Genomic DNA, 25,080 nt, shown 5'->3' on the forward strand with positions numbered 1-25,080 from the left:
TTGCTGGCAAGATTCCGGGTTTGATCAAGATGTCCATGATGTCATCTTCAAAAGAGTTGGTACCCGAGTCGAAGCAATCAGGATTCTTGAAGAGTGGCTCTTCTGTCTGGTATGGGTACCAGTTCGTGGTTTCTTCACTATAGCTAATATAAAAACATCTAAAATACTCGGCTGTTCTTGAGGGAGTAAACTTGCTGCCGGGGAAAGATGACACGGCTTCTCCAAAAGAGGTGCAACGGCGTTGTGATGATGGGTCATCCTCCGACTCGACATTGGGGAAGGTTTTTAACTCAACCCGTTCTCTGGAGACTTTGCTCATGTATAAGTTAAGCCAAAGGGTGATGAACCACCAAGGGCCACCAGGGTTCCCAATAGGCTCTACAGATGATAACTTCACAGCGATCTGGTGCATCATATAATAGGCCGATCCCAGCAAATGTTTCCCCAAAGGAATAGTAGCGCCTCTTGTTAGCGCTTCGGCCAAAACTTGTGTGTTGGAGGAAGGGTCGACTGATCTGCCACAGAAGAAGTGCTTCTCTAGCCACATCATTAAGAAGGCTGTATACTCCCTGTCGCCGATAGTTCCAGTCTTCATATTTTTCTCGATGAAGCCTTTCCACCCGCCAATGCCTTTTGCTTCCAGACGGTGGGTGGGCTTGATCAGAAGATCGAAGGTCGTATCGGGAGAGGATACATCAAGACCGGTCAACATCAAGACATCGGCCAATGTAGGGGTCATGGGTCTGTGGCCGAATAAAAACGCATTGAGGGCGTCAGACCAGAAATAAGATACTACGATGACTAAGGGGTCGTTCCTTTCCATTTGAGACAAGGACAGATTTATGTAGTGGCCGATTTTCAATTTGTCCCAAAGAACTCTCTTGGAATTTGACATCCTCAGGAAATGCCCTCCAGCCCGGGGTTTCATTTGGCCAGGACCTAAAAGTACCTAACCAGCTGTTCAGAACCATGTTCGATTGCTTGAAGGGAACTCTGTGAGTTTCCAGGTTAATCAATTTGGCTGCATCTGGGTTCCCTATGGGGCCAAGGCTGATAAGACCAGGTGCATCCAGGTGCATCGGATATAGGAACGGTGATTCTTTGCCTAAGTTCCTGAGAAGATATGAAGAAAAATTAAGAACAGATCTAAAAGATGCGTAAGACGGTGAAAAGTAAAAGGGGGAGATTTCGGAGTATTTACCTCTAGGATGAAAGCCATGGTTGTTGATGGGATCACCATTACAGAGACCGGCGCGGAATGATCAAAAAAAAAGAAAAAGAGTCGCCGGAGGAATACGGTTGGAAGTTGAATGAGTGCTAGAGTGCGTCGGGAGATGATCCGTTGGGAAAGAAAAGCTTTTGAGCTCAGGAAGAAGAAGCGGCGGGGGAGGCGAGTACTTAAACGATGGTTTGAGAGAGGGGTAAAGGTGGGATTTTTACCGCACCGTCTGCGCGAATTTCGAGAAGAGCGGTTGCCTGCGGGCGCGTCGTTCAAAAGGATTGCAATCATCAGATAGAGGACTTCGGAGCGAAAAGGGGTTTTGCTACGGTTATTAAATCTCCTGAGACGATGCTATGTGCGTATCTTAAGATATAAATAAAGGGACTATCTATTTATCTATTTTTCTGACCATTGAACTAAAATCCGATAGTTTGGTTTCATCCTTTATGTTAGAAAAGGCTAAATTAAAATAAAATTGAAAAAAAAATGATTTGTCTACTTGGAACATTTATTTCTCTGCTGAACATTTTGTTTTCTTAGACCGGAACATTGCCAATCTGACATTTTTCTTAGAAAATCTGCCACCCCTGAGTTTTTTTACATTTTATTTCATTGTCGGGATATTTTTTAATAGGCTCAACATTGCAAATCTGATAGATTTTTCTAACAAATCTGTCGATAGATAAATAGTGTTCCTCATAGATAAACATGGATATGGCAAGATAGGTCCCTGGCCGTTATGCCATCAGAATGCTTCTGCAGTTGTTGAAAATAGATGTTTCGCATTCATCCATGCAGTTTAATTAGGTGTCAAAACTTAATTGTTTTACTTGCTGCTAGAAGTTACAATCCAATCTATCCTAACCCTATAAAAGAGCGAGAGCTAGGGAGAGAAGACAGAGAGACCGCAAGTGAACCTTAACATAGGGAAGTTCCTTAACACTTTTGGGTACAAACCCCCGAACCTAATTATGCCCTACCTTAGTGTTCCTTCCTAGCGTCGACACATACATACCCCAAACTTGATATTGGCTAGTAACAAAGAAGTCAGTAGCTAAATAAAAGATGAGAAAACTACTTATTGAACACTGAAAGATGACTCAATTCCTTTCTTGGTCCTAAAAAATTTTAGATCAAGAATGATATTGTCGGTGTTTCGTATTGCCGGCTAGTGCTTATACGCCACGCTCTCCTCACTCCCGGTGGATCCCACACAAGAAAAAAAGATTTATACTAGTTCGGGAAGGTCCCTACGTCCAATCTCGGAAAGAGTCTTTGTTCCTCAAGTTTAAGCGTGCGAAGAGCTCACAATGGGATGCTTGCAAGCATGCATGTGTGTGTGTGATGAATGTGTGAGAATCGAGAGAGGGAGAGAAAGATCAAGGGCCTGATTCCTTTATATAGGCTAGGGATCGGGCGACAGTTCGAAGAAAGGAGGGGGTCTCCCGACCCTAGTGGTTAGGAGCTTCAGGAGGAGTGGTCAGGCATCTATCCTGGAAGATGAAGATGGGCCCTCCCTGGCCGGGCCCTCACGTCCCGTCCATCCTTGTTGACATGCCACTGCCCCACGCTTTGTACGGCCAGGCATAGTGAGCCCTGTACATCATGGAGTGCTCATGCGCGGCGTGATCTGGTTCGTGCTGGGGATAGCTCCCATCCCATCCACCAACCCCTTAGTAGGGAACGGGATGGGGGTGGTCGTACTCGGGCAGGTGAAAGTGAGGTCAACACCCCTAAGCAGGCATGTCGCACATCCCAGCTTTTCCCTGACTAGTCGGGCACCGTTGTGTCCATCCCATGCCGTGAGCCCTCTCGCTGGGCCTCGCCTTGCTGACAAGGGTCCGTCCCGAGCCGGTCACGATCGTCCTGTTTTGACCATGACGAGTCGTTACGAGAAGGATGAGGATGATGGCATCACGGTGTCCTCCCCCGGATGTGCGTACAAGCCTAGTGCTTCCATTCCCCCGAGGAAATCCTGGGCGGTCCGAAGGGTGGAGCCTCACCCTTGGATCCTCGGGTCTATGGTCGGTTCCATGCTCAGCCACATCTCCGTACGCGAGCGGGTGGGCACAGCTCCTTCGGTGGCATGGTGCGCATTAAATGCACCACTTGACCCTGCGACACTGGCACCCCTTGTCAGGAGGTCAATGGGGGCCTCCGGACCCATGAAGGACCCCTCCGTGAGTTGTGCCCGAGAGGTTGGATGGGGCGCGGCTTGCCGTGGTTGATCCCAAGAGGTTAGGGCACGGGCCACGCTGGAGCATGATGGGCCTGTTAGATCATGCAGCCCATCGTGGATTAGGGCGTGTAACCCCCTTCATGAGGGCACCCCTGGTACAGGGGCCCCTCAGATATTGAGTTCTAACTTTCATCCCTTATTTAACATTTTCATCACTTCTATTAGCTAACTTGAACATAACGACCATCAACATACTTCCAATATTCATGAAAAATTTCCGGGTCATAGAGCCCATGGAGATGAATACTTTTTGCACATGTACCTTTGCAGTTTTAAATTAAAATTCACCAATTTCAACTACTTTTGAAGCATATTTGAATTTTTTATGGCACCAAACATACTTTTTCAAAAATTTTGGAAAACAACTAGTATTCCTCACAAGAGATGTATCAATTTATAAAATTATTTTCTATCATAAGTCCCATTCTTCATAATTCTCTATGTAACTTGTGCTAGAAACAAATTTAATAAATTATTGCATCTGATGTGATGAATATTAGATATTTTCCTATAATTTGTGAAAAGTTTTTTGGTGCCATAAAAATTCACATAATTTTCAAAAAAAAATATCCTAATCTTGTGATTTTAATTTTCAAATTGTAAAGGTACTTGTGTGTTTTTTTATAAAAAAAATGTGTTCACCTTTATTTATTTTATTAATACAAAATGTTTCATGATTTAGAGATCATTTCAGCGACTTAACTAATAGCAACGATGGAAATATCAAATAAGAAATGAAAGTTAGAAGTTGTGTCATAGTCCCTCCATTCTCTTTTTATAGGGCTATTTGCAAAACTAAATTTTCTCTTTTGATATTCGTATTTGAGTTGCCATCTCAGGTTTAACACAGATGCCCGTGCAGAGTAACTCCTCTCTAAAACTAATTGGTGCATGTAGATGATGTCATCGATACCGAGGTGCATGTATATGATAACGAGGAGTACATAATGACATGATTCATTAGATGATAAGTAGGGTTCATTCTCCTTGGTCATTGTGCTAATGTGAAATAGGTCTATCAAAAGAGGATGGAGGGAGTACGAGGGAGGAAAAACTTTTCATGACCATGGAAGGAATTGAATTATCTTGTATTCTCAAACATGGAATTTCCTCATAAAAGATGCACTTCTTGTCGATTCTATATAAACCTTATCAAACTGTCCTAGGGAGAAGCTATAATTATCCGTGTGTAAAAAAATAAAATTTTAGCAAATATTTCTGTAAATTTCTTTCCAGCATGGGTGTTAATCTAGTTTATACGAAATTCATGATCCATGCTTTTGGGAGGAAAAAAAAGAAAGGGTTCAGTCCAAGGACTCGCTTTTAAACACGAGATGATAGATGTTCCTTGTGCTAATAGAAATGGTAATTTGTTTATAAATTTTGTTGTCCTGAAATACTCTACATGCAGATCTGTCTACAATAATATATCGTCATCCAGCATGCCAAAATATTGTATTGCTCCTTTGCATCATCCTGCAAATCCACAGTAAACTGACTCAAGCATCATGATTCCAATAGTCTCTTGAGAGTAGACAAGAATTGATCACACCCGTCATTTCATATTCATGAGATAATGTTTGTGACCCACAAATACATTTCGTGGCAATTTACTGGACTAATAAGGACTACGTCAAAAAGTACTTGACTCAAACAGTACTACACCTCCTATAAATAGCATACCACAAATGTGCATTTTGAGCCAACGAAAGATCATTGTTAGCCAGTAGCTCTTATAACTTCTGGTATGCATCAGAATATAACAAAGTTTTTCCTTCTGTTCATAGATTCTTCCACTTAAGCACAGTAGTTGGTACATATTCGTCTCCTCTCAGTAATGTGTAAATCTTTATGTATTTTTTTTCCTAATAATGGTCAATGCACTTGTAGTACTATGATTTATTACTGACACAATATATATCAGTAAGTGAGTTAGGGTTCATCTGTGGCAAGGGAAAAATCGTAGATTACGCAAGCAAATCATACATGTAGATTATCAGCTCATTGATGAATTCTTACATTCTATGCTATCAGGTTAATCAGGTTCACCAAGAGCAATGAAGATTGTGATGTGTGCCGTTCTCATGCTTGTTATCATCAGCAATTGCACTGCAGAGATGCCCACGATGATGGCTGCAGAAAAGGAGCATGCTGAGCTTGCTGAAGAAACGAAAGTCTCTGCAAAACACGTTAACAAGAAACTTTATCATCGTACCAACGGAGAGCGGAACTGTACTTACCCTTCTTGCAATTGATTCGCAAAAACAAACTACAACATTTTCGTGCACGTGTACTGTATCTTGCTATCTGCGTATGTATCAACATGTAGTATAACTGATCCATGAGACGCTATGTATCTATCAGCATATGTGTCAGCATATAATGGGTATGGGCCGGGTACCCTACATTATAAATAAAAATGGATACAGATCGGAGAAGACATATCTCTGAACTTAATATATGTTTTGCATCTATCCATGCGGTTTAATTTAATGCGGAAAGTTTAACTTATTTACTAGCTATCAGAATATTTGAACAAACAATCATATCTGATTTAACCCCCCTCTGCAAAATTCCCTACTTGGCGGGTAATTTCAAAGTAATTCATCTTACATTGTACTCCCTCCATCCTATATTATTAGTTTTTTTGACTTTTCAAGATTCATAGATTGTGCTATACACCTAAATATATACTAGAAACACAGGCACTGCTTTGTCGCGCCGTCTGTGGAGTGGGCCGGCCCAAAGGTATGTTCAGTTATGTAGTATGTATATGTATCATCATACAAATATTTATCTCTCCCTTTTTAGTAGGATGATAAGAAGGTAAAAATCCATGCAGGGTTCTAGAACTGATCTTCCTCCAGCTACTACAATGCTCATTGTCCATGTTGGCACTTGCAATTTAAATAGCTCTAAGAGGACCTTTAACCAGATAAGGCTGATTTGTTCGTAGATTCACAGCTCTGATTTACTGTGAGTTTAGAGATTTCTCAATAAAGAGTTGGGCAGTGATTTGTATAGCTTTTTTTTTCTATGACATAGGAGATTCAGGGGTGCATGCGTGTCTGAAAACTGAAGGAAAGGAAAGTATTATTCAGAAGCCGAACATGCAATAGAATCTTTCTAAAGAATCTTACTTGAAAAACATACAGATAATACTGAAATCTAAGGTTTAAAGGGTAGTTATACTTTGGCATCATAATACCATTTGACATGGCAATTTTTTGCATTCACATATCATTACATTTGCAAAGCTCTTTCTCATATATATCGATAACAAGATACATATTCAGTCTCCATACCTTTATAGTGTCAGGTGGTAGTTAAGTACCAGCAGCTCAGTAAGAATGATACTGGTCAGCTTTTGAGATTCCTCCCTCTTTCTCCGAAAGCTCAAGCAGAACATACCGATAGGTTTTGAAATATATTCTTTAGAGTAAAGTTAATCCAGATTCTAAGTCTTATGTGCTTAAGAGCACAGTTTAAATACTACATTTAGAAAGAACAGTATAATTTATTATTTAAGACCACTACATCATCGCTGTCCATTGTGGACCTCAGTTGTTATTAACTTATTATACCCAGAAGATTTCAGAAGATTTCAAAAGGTAAACTAAGTTATGTGAATATTTGTTCAAGACCTGGATCCAAGGAAAATAAATTGAGGTGTAAAATATTACATGTTTGGGACTTTTGTCAACCTGATAATAAGGTGGTTCATTGTCTGATGAGGTAGAGTATACCTCACATGCCAATACATCAATCTCTTTTCAAACGAAGTACTGATGTCTCAACCTTTTCTCCCATGGAAAAATAAGAAATACACCTGGCCATCCTATGTTATACTTGATTTGCGTAGGTACAGAATAAATGGGAAAAAGCATCAACCTTGAGTTCTTCGGTGCATGTACATACCACATAGATAATATATGCAAATTTTATACCAGTTCATTGGTCACATGAATTTTTATTAGAAGTACTACACTGAAATTGGCATAATACTGAATGACTGCACGTGGGTGAAGTTGCCATAACTCTGAAGTGCACAAACATGTTCAAAGCACTAAGCATCAAAGGCATACGCAAAGAGACGTAGGGACTCCGGCATCACCGGTAACCTCATGGCCCCTATGACACCCGCTTGCCGATGCAGCTTGGCTTGGATTTGGTGGCACAGAGAGGGAGTGGCTGGCATGGACCGGTCGCAGTGGAGGTGCGATGGATGAACAGGGACAAGGGGCTTAGGTAGGAACTCATTTTTTTTTCGGGGAATGATTTTGTTTCAAAATTTGATTGAATTTAAAAATTTTCAGTGAAGAATTGGAAACTATAGGGGGCCTGGCCCATGCCCGCTCGCCACTGAACACTTAAACAGGGATGAACCAGGTGCTGGATTTGGTGCTAATATTTTGTTAGATACTTTGATTGAAAACGGAGAGGAGAGGAGATGTCCGGTGATAGCTCGAATTGGATGTTGCGGAGCAAGAATTGCGGGCCAACTGTTCCTGCGGAAGTTGGTACTTTTTTCCACAAGGAAAATTTTATTAAATTCAAGGTTTTTACATCGAGTTGATACAAATTTCTTGAACTATTTTTCCAGCTTCTACATGGATTCACACAGCCAAAAGAAAGAAAGAAATAAACGCATAATCAGCGAGCTAATGGCTGTCAATCCGTAGAATAGACCACCATCCATGTGTGTCTAGGTAAAAAACTCCTTGGCCACCGAGCCAAGTGTTGCGACGTCACTGCAAGTAAGCCCTATGAAGCTGGTTTCTGTAGTATAATCCATGAATGAAGCCAATGGATAATTGAGAAGATAACCTGCAAAGGAGAAGGGTTAAGTTTTCTTTCAAAGACGCAATCATTCCTGCAAAGCTATAACGACCAAACAAGTGGTAGCCACTCCTAGCAGAACTAGTGGTTTCATTTGTTTGCTTATACTCCATAATCAATTCCCAAACATATGTGGTATGCTATGAGGCTGCAAAAGACCTGAAGCCGCATGTGTGATGTACCATACTGTGCGCACAAAATGACAATCAAAAAACAAATGCTAAATCGTTTCATCATTCGCACAGAAGCAACACTTCTTGTTGCCTTGCCAATTACGCTTAGCTAAGTTGTCTTTTGTCAACACTACCCCCTTCATAAATACCAAAAAAAATCATAAACTTTAGGAGGGCTTTTATTTTCCATAAAAAATTGTTTAGGTTTGGGACATCTTCATGTATCATGGCTAGACAGTGAGATTTCACTGAGAACTGTCCAATAGGTTGTATGTTCCAGTGAAATTCATCTTGCTCTTAGCTCAGCACTATATTAGCAATACGGGTATAGATTATTCCATGTTGCTAATGTGTTGCCTATGAGATCCCTACGCCATGAGATATTGATGGGTGAGGAGCTTAAAACTTCTACTATAGTATGCTGTTTTTGTCAAGTTATGTTATATAGACAAGGATATTGACCATGCAAAGTTACATTACCCGACCACTTGTCTTCCCAAAATCTTATTTGTGTCCCATATTTAACTGTGAAGGTTCCAAAATGAAGGAGCTCTCGTTTTACCTTCACCAGACTAGCCCAAAAATGGGAGTACCCATTTTTTCCATTCAACTTGTGATAGAGGTTTAGAATTGAGGTGCAATAGCAAAATTTTTTGCCATGTCCCATCGGTCGTGAGCAGTCTAAAGAGCCACTTACTAAGCAACACAGTATTCTTGATATCTAAATCATGACTTCCTAGCCCCCTTGATTTTTTGGTTGACACAAAATACTACACTTGGCGAGACGGTACTTCCTTTTTTGATCGTCAATTTGCCAAAAAAATCTGGACCGAAAATAGTCCAACTTCTTTAGCACTCCTCTTGGGATTGCGAAGAAGGACATCATATACATGGGTAGGTTACTGAGTTAATCAGTATCAATCGCCCTCCTATTGAGAGATGTATGCCTTTCCAGCTACTCAATCGTTTTTCAAACCGCTCCTCAACTCGTTTCCAATCAGCATTCGATAGTTTCCTAAAGTGAATTGGAATCCCTAAATACTTGAGAGTGTTCACCCTCATTACAACCAAACAGTTTTGTGTATTGAGCGATTGAATCTTTAGCCTCACCAAAATAGAATATTTCACTCTTATGCAAATTTATCTTAAGCCCCAAGAGTTGTTCAAATGTACAAAGCAATAACTTCATGTTACGAGCTTTTTCTAAGTCATGTTCCATGAAGAGTATTGCATCATCAGCACATTGTAAAATAGATAAACCACCATCAACTAGATGAGGTACTACTCCATTTATCTGACCGTCCTCCTTGACTCTCTTTATTAGAATCGCTAACATATCCACAACAATATTAAAAAGTAATGGAGATAAAGGATCTCCTTGTCAGAGGCCTTTTTTCGTTTGGAAATAAGGCCCGACCTTAACATTTACATTAACTGCAACACTTCCACCTGAAATGAAGGATTTGACCCAATATATCCACTTTCATTCGAAGTGTCTACATTAAGAATGGCCATCTAAAGCTTTCTGGAAATCAATTTTGAATATAATTTCACTGTGCTTTTTTCTATGCAACTCGTGAATAGTCTCATGTAAGATAACGACACCCTCTAAGATGTTTCATCCTCGCATAAAAGCTATCTAAGTTGGACTAATTATATGATCTGTAATTGAGTTAAATCTAATGGTGGCCACCATAGTAAATATTTTGAAGCTAACATTTAGCAAATAAATTGATCTATATTGTTGTATGCAGTTTGCCTCTTGGACTTTTGGTAGCAGAGTTATGACACCAAAGTTCAAGCTAAAGAGTGGTAATACTCCAGCGTGAAGATCTAGGAACATTTGCATCAGGTCCCATTTGATGACTTGGTAGAACTCAGCTGGAAATCCATCTGACCCTAGTGCTTTATTATGTTCCATGTCAAATACTGCATTGTGAATCTCTATTTCTATAAAGGGGGCTGTTAGGAATTCATTTTCTAAAGCTGTCACCGGGGGAATATCATCCCTTAGTGACTCATCTAGGGTGAAGGAATTTTCTTCTGGAGCTCCAAACAGATCTTTGTAGAAGTGTGTTATGTATGTTTTGAGATCTGCTTGTCCCTCAATTTTCCCATTCTCGTTATCATCAAGGGAAAAAAATCTTCTTTATTCTATGTTTTCCATTCGCAATCATTTGGAAATATCTAGTGTTATTATCCCCTAGCATGATATCCGTTGCTTTGGCACGCTGATAATATTTAATTTCCTCTTCATGAAGCAGTATGGTTAACTGATCGCGAGCCCGAGTCAGCTGGTCCCGCTCAGCTTCAGACAAAATCCGTACCTCAGCAGCAATATCCAAATCATTTATCATAGATTGTAGGGATGTTTTCTGCTGCTTGTACACACCATTAGTGTGCGATGCCCAGCCACAGAGATGTCTACGTAGCGAGCTCATCTTTTTGTTCCATCGTTAGTACGTTGAACAGAATTTTGACCTGTAACCGGCTAATTCCACAGATTTCCACTACCCGATCATGGAAATTCTAGCAGGAGAACCAACTTAGTTCCATTCTAAATTGGCGTGCAGCCCCTGTGTAAGCCGATGCTCCAGTATCTAGTAATAAAGGTGTGTGGTCCGTACTCCTCTATCGAGAGCCTGTACGGTCACATGTGGATACTTAAACTCACATTCAGTACTCATTAACACCCTATCCAACTTCTCACATAAGTAAGGTTGTGTAACGAATTTGCTCAAGTAAATTGTTGACTAGTTAAATCAATTTCCCTAAAATCAAAGCTGCATTGAACAAGAAAGGCCACTGATCATTAAAATTGTCTTTGTTTTTCTCCCTACTATGCTGCATAATATTGAAATCCTCACCTATGAGAGTAGGTAGGGGGTTTTGTTGACATGCAAACCAACTCAGACAAGAACCCAGATTTGAATTCATCTTGTGCCGGCCCGTACACCACCATAAGAATCCATTTAAAGTTGTCCACTTTATGATGGAGATGGAATTTAATGTAAAGCTCCCATTCCACAATTAGTAAAATATCCAGTTCCACTACTTTAACACTTAGCAGAATACCTCCAGAATGTCCTCGTGGAGGAATTTCACTTTGATTTGCGACCGGTCACCATCAGATCACAACTTCTTATGTCTAGTTCCGTGTCATCAAAACCAATAGCAGAGACATCTTTCACTAGTTCATTTAGTAGGGCACTATCAGTTTCATTGTCCTCGGCATCACTAGTGTCGAAAAGATTTACATGTTTTTTATCTTTTCGGGCTACACTCATTCAGTCAATCTCAACTCTTTTTAGGGCATTAATCGATATATTAACCATCTGGCTACCCCTATCCCTATCGAGGTAATAAATAGCGAATAGCGGGTTGGTAGCGGATTGACGTGGAGGTAGCGGATTGCGGATAGCGGGCGATATTGCAGACGATAAGTTCCAATAGCGGCACCTAATAGTCTCACATAATTTTAATTATATATATATCATGAATAATAAGTATAAATAGATATTTAATTGCATACAAACAACTGATGTCTCACATGCTTAAATTAAGAGTGTAAGACAGCAAAGGTATATGAGGATTAGGAGGAGCTCGAGTCGAGTATGTGAATCGGCGGCGCTGGCAAAGGGCGGCGGCACCGGCAAAGGGTGGTGGCGGTGGGCAACCAACACGGGTGGCGGTGGCGTGTTCTGGATGGCAAGGTCGAATGGCCGATGGGGATCCACTGGTGGGCTGGGCTATTAGGGTTTTTTTTCCACACTATTGCGGCCTGCTACCACCGCTATTACGGCCCGCTATAGCGCAATTGTGGCCGCAAAGTTCCAAACCGCAACAGCCCGACCGCTACCTAGTAGCGATAGCGGCAATAGGCCGCTACCGCTATTGCGGCCGCTATTGCGGCCGCTACCGCCGCTATTTAGTACTTTGATCCCTATCCGTCGAGAACCCTGTATTTTTTAAGTTTGAGATACATCTATTGCTGGACATACCAGGAAATACAGAATATGGGATCATAGGTGATGACCTAACATTCAACCCCTTTTATCCCGGTTAACATTGGACCCGTGACTAAAGTGACTTCAGTCCCGGGTCAAAAATGTGCTACCGAAGGTCACCGCGGGGGGAGCTTTAGTCCCGGTTGTAACGGCTAAAACATCTGGCACCGACCCCCCCCCCCCCCCCCCCCGTCCCGGTTGGAAATTCCAACCGAGACTAAAGGCCCCCCATTTTATCCCGGTTGGTAATTCCAATCAGGACAAAACACCCTCCCCACGCGCGCCCCTCCTCTCTCCACATATCTTCTCCTCTCTCTCTTTCCCCTTTTCCTTATCTCTATCATTTTCCTTCTCCACCGGCGCCTATCTCCTTTTTCTTTCCACCGGATCCGGCCTATCTCCTCCCTCTCCTCCTCTCTCGTGCAGGCACCCCCTCCCCTTCCTCTCTTCCTCTCTCTCGCGTGCGGGGCGTGTGCGGGGTGCGTGGCAGCGTGCGGCCGGGCTGGCCGGCGGAGCGGGGCGGAGCGGAGGCGTGCGGCAGCAGTGGGCGGAGGCAGGTGGGCGTGGGCGGAGGTGGAGGCAGGTGGGCGGAGGCCGATGCAGGCGCGGGCGGCTGGGCGGCGCGCGCAGGCGGCGGGGCGGCGCAGGCGGTGTGGGGCGGAGTGGAAGCAGTGTGGGCGGCGGCCGGGCGGTGCGCGCGCGCAGCGGGCGGGCGAGCGTGGGGCGCGGTGGTTTTTGAAACTTTTTAGTCCCAGTTGGTAACACCAATAGGGACTAAAGAGGGTCTTTAGTCTGGGTGAATAACCCGGGACTAAAGAACCCCTTTTGTCTCGAAGATTTAACCCCGGTTGGACATTGAAAAGATATGGCTCTTACCAACTGGGACAAATGCTCACTTTTCCACCAGTGGATTGAGGTGACGCACCATTGCCGACCATCGTCTTGACCTCTTTAGGTCCATCCAAGTTCCTTGTTGCAGCTCGCCTCATTGCCTTTAATACCGTGTCCTCATCTGCTTGAGAAATTTCATCAGCAGAAAATACGGTATTAGTACGCAAGCTGCGTCATTTTCCATCATAGTAACTAGACCCAGTCAGTAACATGTGTTCAGTACCTGATTTACATGCAGCATGAGATGCATCAGTATTGTTCAGAACAGGAGTGATGGGGGTAGCTTCCACATGTTCTTCTCATGCAAGCAGCGCGGCGAACTACCTTTCGCGCCCAAAGCCGGGGACCATGCTAATGCAACCAATGGTGGTGCCATCTCCATTGCTGAGTGCGCCCGACTAGTATGCTCGTGCCATGTTGGTGGTATCGATGTCGCTACAACCTTCGCTGGCATTTCACGCTGTTGCTATTCATCAACTGCGCATACACGTCAGGATCCCATCCAGCCAGCTCTTGGCGTATGGCTGTAGGGATTGCGGCCTGAGTCGGCACACAGGATGCGTCCGGGGTGTCTGAGTGGGAGTAGGTATAACTGCGGCCACCCTGAGTTGGGGTAGGCAATACTGCAGCTTGGTCTCCTAATTTTTTGCGAACCCACACTAATGGAAAAAGAACCTTTCATCGAGCACCTTAGTACCAGATTTAACGGATAATCCCTGAGAAGCCGGTGACTCCCTTTGGTACCGGGTGAAAGCTCCACCCGGTACTAAAGGTCAGTACCAAAGCCTCCACCTAGTACTAAAGGGTTTCCCTTAGTCCGCTAGCTCCCCGCGCAAGGACTTTAATTTGCCTTATCCACTTTCCATCCGCTAGCTTTATCCTCTCTCCATCCGCCTCAACCTCCCTTCTCCTCCCTCGCCACCGCACCAGCCCCTCCCTCCAGGAGGTCAGTGCCGACCCGGCCCCTCCCTCCCTCCCCGGCCTCACACCCCCCCCCCCCCCCCCCCCTCTGCTCACCCCTCACCTTGTGCCTGAGGCGTGGAGCGGCGGTGGCCATCGGGGCACGGATGGAGCGGCCGGCGAGATGCGACGGATGGAGCGGCGGCGACAGGATCTAGCGGATGGAGCGGCGGTGGCAGGATGCGGGGTCGGGGCAGGGCGGCGGGAGGTGGGAGTGGGGAGGCCGGCTGTCAGTGGGGGCCGGCCGGGTGGAGGGGGGCGGGGGACGGGGAGCCGGGATTTTTTTAAAAAAAATTAATATCCTTTTAAGTACCAAACTAGTAGTATCGGTTGCACAACTAGTACTAAAGGAGGGTTAGGAACCGGTACTGAAGGTCCTTTCCTAGTAGTGCCAAAACCACATGATCATTATGTGTAAAATCAGAAAGAACAGCCGGATTATATACATGGGTATTAAGCAAGCCGGCAGACTTAGAGCTCACCTTGACATGCCTTTCCAGCCGCATTGGTGTAACAGTGATGCTGGGTAAGGGTAAGTCAACATCTAGTCAAAATTTGTAAGAGGTGTCGAGCGTTTGTTCCCAAACGGCGTCCCTGCAAACTGGAATTGGCACTACTGCAAAACTCGGTATTAGTACCGATTCGTAGACTGCATATCTCCTGAAAATTCAACCAGGATTAATCCGTCAAGATAAAAGGGATCTTTTATCACGGGTCCCTCAATCGGGATATAAAACCCTCCTTTAGTCCCGGTTTGTTACGCCACGCCAGGCCAGGCTAACGGGACTGCCACGCCAGGCGGTGGATAGACCCCTTTAGTCCTGGGTGTTACAAATCGGGACTAAAGGTCTTCTCTTTAATCACGGTTTGTAAAACAAACCGGGACTAATGTGCGTGCCGTACAACACCATGCAGGTGCCTGCATGGCACCTATAATTTCATGCATATCTCACGTACCCCTTTTGTTAACCTTTAATAGTTGAGAACTTTTTTATAATGAAATCAATCAAACTAGTATTTAAACGAATCAAACAATTATTTAAATGAATCAAATAAGTATTTATACAAATACTATCCAATTCTTAGTGTACTATATATATATACAAATCTAATTAGCGTACGTATTACATATATTACAAACTAAATCAAACTATATTTATATATGTATAAATCAAACTATATATATATATATATCTACACTGATCTTCCCGTCGAGATGCTGGGAGCGTCTAATTTTCGACTATCGTAATGAAAGTCTCCTTTTGGATTTACCACCTCGTCCACCAGGAATCCAATGAGACCTTCACATATTGCCGCTACTCTTTCCTTCTTCAAGAGTCCCAATTGAATATTCCACATCTGTAATTTGGATACATATATGTGAATTTTATACGAACGATTGTAGAAAATATATAACTATTAATAGTTTTATTTTACATACTTTAAATTCGTGCTCCGTGGCCTTGCTGGTCTTGGGTCCCAATAAATTGTGCATGTGCTCACAGGCATAGTAGCCACATAGATTATCATTCCCAGGTTCCTGTCTTAAGCGCTGTTGTAGGGAAAAATAATTAAGTTATTAAATATTCGTGCTATAGAATGTACAAAATGTGCAGACTTCATACGTATCGGGAAGTCTGTTCTCCATGTAAGTTTTTCTTTGAATTGACCTGATCTGTCTGCCCTGATGAATTCTCTCCATGCTCTGCGGATTAAAATAATGAATGATATAGTGTTAAGTGAAAATTTAGGAAACAAAATTTTGTATAGAGATATAGATCCAGAATTATTACATGTCTAGCATGTGTTGAATGTCTTGGTACTCCTTCGGATCTCTCCTCAACGAATCGAAGACAGTGACGTGACTTCGATCAATGTTAATAATAATGAGGATCCAGTGGGAGCTGCGTATGTAAATGTTCATATATATTAGAGGTAACTAATATTAATCAGGTAAGGAAAAAGAAAACGAATACAGACGGTATACACACACTTACTTGAAGTTGTATGGAAGTAGTATGTGATCCTTTAATTTTTATCTCTCTAAAGAATTGTATACTGCCAGCAACGTTTTGTCTGGAAAATCTCGTATCTGGGATTGGTTCACTATGGATGGATCCATGAAGCCAATATGGAGGTACGCTTCATGTCGGCACGTCCGAATTAGCATCCTACATAAAATGGAAAATGAAGTTAATTAGTACAGCGACGCATGCACAAAAAAAATGATATGAGCTAATATTTACATGTACATATAAACGGACACTTACAGAGTCCAGGCACTCATCAGAGAGACGTCTAGGGCACCATGATGGTACACTTTGTATATATCCTTGAATCGTAGCCACAGGACTGCCTCGCCTTCGCCGTTAAAATCTGTCGGTTTTATCTTAAGGCCCAACATCTCCCTCTCGTTGGTAGACAACTTCATGTACCATTGATGGAATTCGTACATCTTCGTTGATAGCTTCTTTAGCGAATCAGGGCTAACCATAGGCTTGCCTAGCTCAAAGGTCCATTTCGGTTCACTTGGCGGTGCAACTGGCAGCTCGACTTTTTTCCTTTTTTTCTTCTCATCAACCTTTACTAATGCTCGTTCATAGTTCGATAGTAGTGGTTGACTCTTCTTGGCTTGTTCTTGCATCTTGATGAATTTATATAATTCTCTTCGATCTACTGGCGGTGGCTCCATCTCCCTTGCTTTTCTTAATTCCCTCTGTTCCCTCAACCACTCACTAGCTTGCACTTGGATTTTGGTCCAGCGTTCCTCATGAGTCATTGCCTCCTAGCGTTTCTCAGGAGTCACCTCAGGCTCCTTTGTTTTCTTCTTATGCTGTCTTGGCTTGGGAGGCGGTAGTCGCGACTTCTTAAATGGGGCTCTTAGTCTCGGCGAAGGTGATCGTTGAGGGGTGTTGTTGTCATCGTCATCGCTACAACCACCAGGATGTGGTGGAGATGGAGACCTTGATCGTGGAGCAGGTTGTGGTGGAGATGATGGTCTGGATGTTTGAGGAGATGGTCGCTGTTGTGGATTTGCGGAGAGTGGTCTTGAGCTCTGAGGAGGTGCCTTCACATTGGGGGTGATGATCTTGTGTTTGCGCCATAGAATGACCCCGTGAACCACTTCTCCTAGTGTTGTTAACCCGTTGCATGCTGGGAAGTCAAGCTCTAGGCCTTCAAATTGGCTATCAGGGATTCTCTCTACGCCAACACTGGCATAGCCAGGTGGAAGCTCCATGCCATGGCATGTATGATTTGGCAGGATTGGCAATGCACTCCCGTACGCCACCTAGATATATAAAAGAAATGAAGTTCTTAAACTTCAAATTGCGAAAGCACTCCCGAGGCTCCGGTGCATAAATATTATGTATATATACATACCTTAACGCTGAGGTTGCCGATCGGTGTATGCAGCTCACATGTGGTGCATTGCGTGATGGCATCCACAGGGAATAGTTGCTCTTCCACAGGTAATCCTGGTATACGTGGCTTAGGGAGCCCTGTGGACGCACAGCTGCTCCCGAGGTGTTGAGAAGGGCTGCCAACTGCGTCAGCCATTCATCTACTGCCTTCCTCCTGTATTCTTACTTCTACAGATTGCAGTTTGGATTCTATCGTGCGCCACTACCTCTCATCCTCTTGCTCCTTTCTTCGGTTATGGCTTGTGTACTTGTCCAAGTCGCCTCGGAATGTGAACTTCCACAGAACAAGCCCGAACCCTCAGGTACATCCTGGGTGTTTAGGACTCCCCAGGGCTATTGTAAGCTCATCATTCTCTCGGCACACCGTCAACATCCCATCCTTAACATCTTTAATAATCTTGTCAAGCTTTGTGGCCGCTTCACGTAACAAGTCATCGAAGACCAGCGTCCCATCATCTAGGTTTATCTCACCTCCATGAGCGTAATACCAATTTTTCGATCGTTTGGGCCAATCAATTGTTCCTGGTACGATACCCCGCTCAATCAGGTCTTTTTCCATCTGATTCCATTTGGGAATTGCTTTGGCATAACCACCTCGCCCTAGCTTATGATGGTACTCCTTCCCCCCAGCATTACCTGTGTTCGGGGTGACCTTGTTCTTACTATCTTCGGTGCTCTTGTATTGTACAAATGTCTCCCAGTGGTCCTTACACTATGGATACACAGTAAAATCTGGAGTTCGGCCCTTCTTAATGTAGGTGGTATCCAACATCTTCTTGAATGTATGGAATTGTGTGGCCATCTTCTTCAGTGTCCACGCTTTCACATCATTTTCAATATTCCGTCGGGAAATGTGAAATGTTTCTTAACTTCTTCCCACAGCATATTCTTTTCTGATTCCTGGAGCACGTATGGATTAGTCATTTTGCCCTTCCATTCCCTTATGCTGATGGGCACGTTCTCCCTTACGATTGCCCTAATCTGACTCACGTACTGTGTTGCCACTTTTTGGGAAGCAACCGGCCTGCCCTCTTCTGTGAATTCCGTGATGATAGCCTTTTTTGTTCCAGTCTTCACCTTGGAAGGACCTTGGGGCTTCAGACGATGGTTCGTCGATCCAGAGGACTAACAGTTCAAGATTCATTAATTAATTAGTACATAGTAATAATGAATAACATCATATATTATATATAGAGAGGGTTAAAATGTGATCTATACCTCGTCGGAACCTTCTTCCACAGTAACATTTTGCTGGGGCTCGGGCTCTTCATTGCCTTCGACAGACAGGTTGAGAAACATATCTTCCTGGCTACCCTCTTCATCGGTGTACGCTATGGGAAGGTTGGAACTACTATCACCAGCAATAATCCGCTCCATTAGATACCTTCTGGCATCATCGTCTGCCATCAATCTCAACTACTTTATACATGAAATCATATATAAAACAACCATGAAAAAAAATCATTTCAACAATTTTTTTTGAAATATACAAAATGTACTACATTTTTGAAACATACAAAATGTAATATACAAATTGTACTAAATTTCAACTAATTTTTAAGCATTTCAACAAAATTTTGTAAACATGTGTACCAAAGTTCAATTAATTTCTAAGCATTAATTGGCAGTATACAACTATATTCCACAAACAATTAGAAATAATCTACCAAATTTCAAAAATTAATTCAGGCCGGGGGGCATCGGAGTTGGAGGTGGGCGCGTCGGCGATGAGGACACGCGGCGATGACAGGGGAGGCGGCCGGCCGGCTGGCGACAGGGACGGCGGTCGCGACGACGGGGACGGCTACGATGACGGGGAGGAAGTGGAGCCAGTGCGCGATGAAAGGCACGCGCGGAGGTCACGGCGACGGGGATGGATGCGCCGGCGGCGGCGACGGGGACGGAGGAGGAGGCCGGCGATGATTGCGGGCGAAGATGATGGTGGTGGCGATGGAGACGGAGGAAGCCGACGAATAGGATGGGCCGCCGCCAGGGAAGGGGAGCGACGACGGCGAAGGCAGGCGACGGGCGGGACGAGGACGACGAGTGAAAAATTCGCTAAGTGCTGGGCGGGGGAGTGTAGAAGATGCTATAACTTTTATACAGGACCCCCTTTTTATCCCAGTTTGTTACTGCAACCGGGATTAAATGACATTTAACCCTGGTTCCTAATACAAACCGGGACCTTTTATCTCGGTTTATGATCACCCATGATAAAAGCTCCCCCTTTTATCTCGGTTTATGATCAACCGGGATAAATGGGTACTTCCAAGCGGGAATCGAAAAGTCCCTTTTATCCAGGTTCTACTTTATAACGGGATAAATGGGGGCCTTCTCCTGTTTTTCATCTCACGACTAGTTTTTGAAAATTTATTCGATTTATGTTTTCACTGGATTTCAGGATGCAAAAATAAGATATTTACATATTTCAGACATGCAAAAATATATTAAATTAGCAAGTTTGTTTACAGTAAGTTTTAACTAGTAATAAATTCTATACTATTTCTTTTTTCTTCTATTTGAAAATTTATTCTATTTATGTTTTCACTGGATTTCAGGAAGCGAAAAATAAGAAATTTACATATTTCAAACATGCAAAAATATATTAAATTAGCAAGTTTGTTTACAATAAGTTTTAACTAGTCATAAATTCTATACTATTTCTTTTTGCTTTTGGAAATTTATTCTCCTCAGGTGGAACTTGTAGGCATCGGATCTCGCCCGGTTTCGCTAGATTTCATGAAGCAAAAATTAAAACTTTACATATTTCAAACATGCAAAAATGTATTTAATTAGCAATTATATTTACAATAAGTTTGAATGACTCATTAATTCTACACTAGTTATATTACCTTCTTAAATAATTATTTTACTGCATCACTATCATCTATCATTAATCTCAGAGGGCAAACAATATGTTTAGCTTCATTTGTTGTGGATGGCAATTCATTATTCTCAGGAAGAATCTTCTTGATAATTTCCAACATCAGTATCGCAAACTCAAATATTGCTGAAAGTTTACATAGAAATACATAAATTATTTAGCTCATATTTAATTTACAAATAACTAAACTATTAAACAATTCAATATTTCCCACATAATTTACTTATTCTAAAAATGACTAATTCCATACCTCTATCTAAAAAGTACTAAAGTATGAAATTACACCTACAATTTATATGGCTAATTTATAAATATCCATCACATTGTAGCTCAAAAATATATATAAATACAAATCCTCTGCATACTTAACAACAAACAAACTCATTTTTCTCCCTCTCCAAAGTATAAAACAAAGCTTAACAACAATAAATGAACGGATCATGAAGTAGCTAACCTTCACAACACTTTGGATGAGTGAAATTCCCACGGAAATGAGGAAAAAATATTCAGCAGCACCTCCCCTAGGCTTGCTTTGGCGCCATGGAGAGGACGAGCTTCTCAGTCTTTGTGGAGTGGAGTGGCTCGGGCTAGAGGAGTGATCCCTCCTGTAGATAAGATTTTATCCCGGTTGGTAAATCCAACCGGGACAAAAGATTAAAGCTTTTGTATCGGTTGGTGTTTACTCCCTGTTGGTAATCCAACCGGGACAAAAGCTCCATCCTTTTGTCCCAGTTTGAATTACCAACCGGGAGTAAAACGGTTATCCCGGTTGGTAACTCCAACCGGGATAAAAGATCCAACCTTTTATCCCAGTTGGTGGCTCCAACCGGGGGTAAAGGGTGGCGCCGTAGGTGTCCGGAAACTAGCCGTTTTAATTGAGATTAAAGGGTGGCCTGTAGTCTTGGTTGCAAAAAAGGAACCGAGAGTAAAGGTGCGCCCTATTCTAGCCTACCGTGGCACACCCCTTTTCTCCCGGGTCGAAATTAAACCGAGACTAAAGGAAGTGGTATCTAAAGTCAGTTCTCTAGTAGTGTGCATTGGTGATGGCCCTGTAGCCGTAGGTGCTGATCCCGAACCACTTGCTCCTCCAGTGTTCTTTTGCTTCTTTGCTACTTGATCAGGATTATTGTTGTCCAAAGACCCATCACCGCTGGACTTTGGATCATCTTGATCCATCTGACCGTTGCTTTCCGGCGGTGGGGTTGCAGGTTCTAAGTCATTCGCCTCCGGCGTGAAGGTTACTTCATATCCTTCTACTCCAAACACAAGGTCTGTGGAGAAGGGCAACAACCCTCTATTCAACATCCCGACCAGAACTCTGATGACACCTTTTTTCTGTATGTAAGCATGTCCACCTCCAAAGTCGCCCCTATGGCAGTACCTCGAGCCCAGAAACAAAGATAGTGCCTCCATGCATGCGGGACTCCAGTGATGTGTACCCACACTCTTCGTCCAGTCGATATGTGGGTACAATGTCGCCGGTGGCCTCCCATTCAGAGATGGTCAGTGTGACACCATGATTCTTCAGCCGGAAGTCAATATCACTCATGCTACTAAGAATGAGTCTCTTCGCCATGTGGTAGAGCCTCCCAGTTCCAGTCTGCACGAGTGATCGAGTCTTGCAAGCTCAGTTTGGACGACCTCTGCTGCTAATTTACCGCCGGTTACCTTTATTAGAGCTGTGGGTGCCGGGTTTGGTGTCTGCAACTTAAAATCAAATTCTGGCATTCGAAGGTATCCCATCTCATTTTTTCCGAAACCAAAAAAAGTTGCATTCGGTTTTGGCATTTTGAGGATCGGGCACTTAGCGGAGATGTGCGAATTCTTCTTGTTGCAAATGATGCAATCAAGGTCTGCTTTGAACCCTTCCACTGTATCACCACTGCACTTACATCTCCAACAATATGGTCGCTTCTTTGCTTTTGATGTTCCAGTATCAACTGTACCAGCCTGATGTTGGGGCAGCGCTTGCTCCGGACCATGAGCATTGGTACCCTGTTGATTCACACTGTTACTGCCAAAACCTGGTGTTTCCACTCTACCTCTAAACGTCGGTGCTCCTTGTTGTTGTCCAGCACTACCATGGCCATTCCCATCTTGATGATCTCCATGTCCCGGACCATGTTCCCGACCATAGGTCTGCCCAACCCCAGCTCTGATCCGTATGACGGCCAGCCAGTGGACGGTGGGGACGATTTTGTGGTTGCCAATTTTGGCGGCTCCGTGGAGGCGGCGCGCCGCGCATCGGCTGTAGGTGGTGGCGCAGGCTGCCGCGCTGCCATGGCGGGTGGGGCGGGCGGCGGCGTGGTTCTGTGTCGTGGTTGCAAAGCACGAATTAAGGTGTCGATAGGTCTGGTACCCTAGACCCCGTTTTTTGCTAAGCGGTGGACCCCTTGTTATTTTCCGTGTCAAATTAGGACGGGATGGACCGTAGGCTTTGGCCCGCTCGATCGACATTGTGTGGCAATTCACAACTTTGACAATTGAATTTTGAAAAGACCGATGATTACGCTGCTCGCCATGATCTGCAATTCTGCATGCCCCCGCTGATTATGTTGCATGTTGTTGGATAGGATCCGATCGGCATGGCCGGTACGCTCCGGCGGCATGTATCCCGCCAACATCACCGCCGTCGATGTTCGTGGCCGCAGCAACGGACCCTTCCAGGGACGGATGACAACTCCTCTTCGTGGAATTGCGCGTCCTAGCGGCCGTGGGGGTAGTCGCTGCACTTTGTTCGATCACAGGAGGGCCAGATGGTGACTACTGTTCGATTGCAGGATGGCTAGGCAAACCCGAAGACTGGATCACTGGGCCGTGATCCTGATGCTCCCACCACCTGGTTCCTCTTGGAAATCCAATTTCGTTCCAAAAATCCTCGCACAAATCGGCGTCAGATTTAGAACTTTTGGGTGTTTTGTCGATGTTCCGTTCCGACGACTCAACTTCTCCTGTAGCGAGTCCGGCAAAAGTTGCCTCATGAGAAGAAAATTCATTACCGTCAGCAGAGCCGTAGGCTTCGAGAACATCTAGGCCGGCGTGGGTGGCTGCTTCCACGCACTCGGCGTAGTCTGTGGAATGCGCCCTGATTGCGCCGTCGATGTTGCCGTCGTCGACGTCGCCTCCGTTAATGTCGCCGCCATCATTCCGGGCGTCGCCGCCGCCGTCGTCGTGCCTTCCGTTAATTGCGCTGTCGATGTTGCCGCCGTCGTAGTGCCTTCCGTTGTTAGCCTCCCCTCCGCTGGTGGTGGCCGCCAATGGCCTGGGAGCGAGGGTGGATCGCCTTCGCGTCGCCCCTCAACGGTCATCCCCTCGCCTAAGGCCTCCCGTCTTCGCGGAAGTTGGTACCGATCAAGTAGGAGGAAGAGAGGTCAGCTGCTGGCTTGCTGCTTCCGTGAAGAACTGGCCGCCACCGCGGGGACGCAGTGTTGACGCCGGAGAGAGATCGCAAGGCGGTGGCGAGGCGGTCCCTTGAAGAGCGCGAGGTTGGTGAAGAGCGCGTAGGCCGCGGGACGAGCAAGGGAAACGGCGAGCCTCGTGTGGAGTCGCGAACGCTGTCCCTACAGGCGCGAGAATGACGGCTGGATAGAGAACTTTTCCGGGATCTGACGGTAGAAAAATCAGGATAACCGGACCCCAATGATATGCTTGAGGGTATGTGCTAGTTTCGTTACGCAGATATATCTAGATATAGATGTACCGTTAAAATTATAAATCTAGAAAATTCGAAACAGTTAATAATTTAGGATAAAAAAAATTTGTTGTGATCTTTGAATATACATAACACAATGCATTTTTTAGATAGCCTCGCTTACGAAAGTACAATGAACTTATACATAGACATACACCTCACACACACCCATGTGCAGCCTAAAGCATACATCATACACTCACACTCACATGCCTACCTTGAAGAGATGGTTTCGGACACCAGCATGTGTTGAGGCTGCAACAGTCTAGAAAAAATCCTAAAAAATCCTCTCGAAATCCACTTTCGAAGGAGATCGAACGACCCTTTCACCTTCTGGTGACCAACCCATCCCAGACCCTTTCGCCATAATAAATGGGCATAATAGATGTGAGGCAGCCAACGAGAGGTCCGGATCTGTGGTATCACTCTATCAGATGGAGTGTGGTGTTGCAACAGCACTACGGTGAAGGGTCCCGCATGGCAGTGGCCTTCTTGGTGCGCTGTAGTCTGTTTTCTCTTAGATCCCTGTCAACGCGGGGCCACGCCGGGAAGTTTCGGCGACTATATGAGAATGAGATTGTTAGTGGGCACTACGATAAGACTTTCGATATGGCTGCTGTTGTCAAGTGGAGTTGTGTGGTCGCATTGAGGTCCCAATCCAATCGGTCATCTTTGGCAATTTTGAGTTAAGTGTTATCCGTGTTGATGTTCCAATCCAACCGGGCGAGTATAGGTCTTTTCTTTTTCATTTT

The 25,080-nt window shown here is 44.1% G+C and overlaps 1 long non-coding RNA gene and 1 pseudogene across 1 annotated transcript; one reads left to right on the forward strand and one right to left on the reverse strand.

Moving 5' to 3' along the window:
• Window positions 1–5,160: 5,160 nt before the first annotated feature.
• On the forward strand, window positions 5,161–5,920 carry LOC140223368 (uncharacterized). Its single transcript, XR_011898799.1, has 2 exons — window positions 5,161–5,206; window positions 5,496–5,920. It is a non-coding gene; the product is annotated as an uncharacterized lncRNA (long non-coding RNA).
• Window positions 5,921–20,617: 14,697 nt separating this feature from the next.
• LOC140223426 (uncharacterized) lies at window positions 20,618–23,094 on the reverse strand (annotated as a pseudogene).
• Window positions 23,095–25,080: the final 1,986 nt, after the last annotated feature.

Source organism: Setaria viridis, chromosome 7 (assembly GCF_005286985.2).
Source record: "Setaria viridis chromosome 7, Setaria_viridis_v4.0, whole genome shotgun sequence".
NCBI lineage: Eukaryota > Viridiplantae > Streptophyta > Magnoliopsida > Poales > Poaceae > Setaria > Setaria viridis.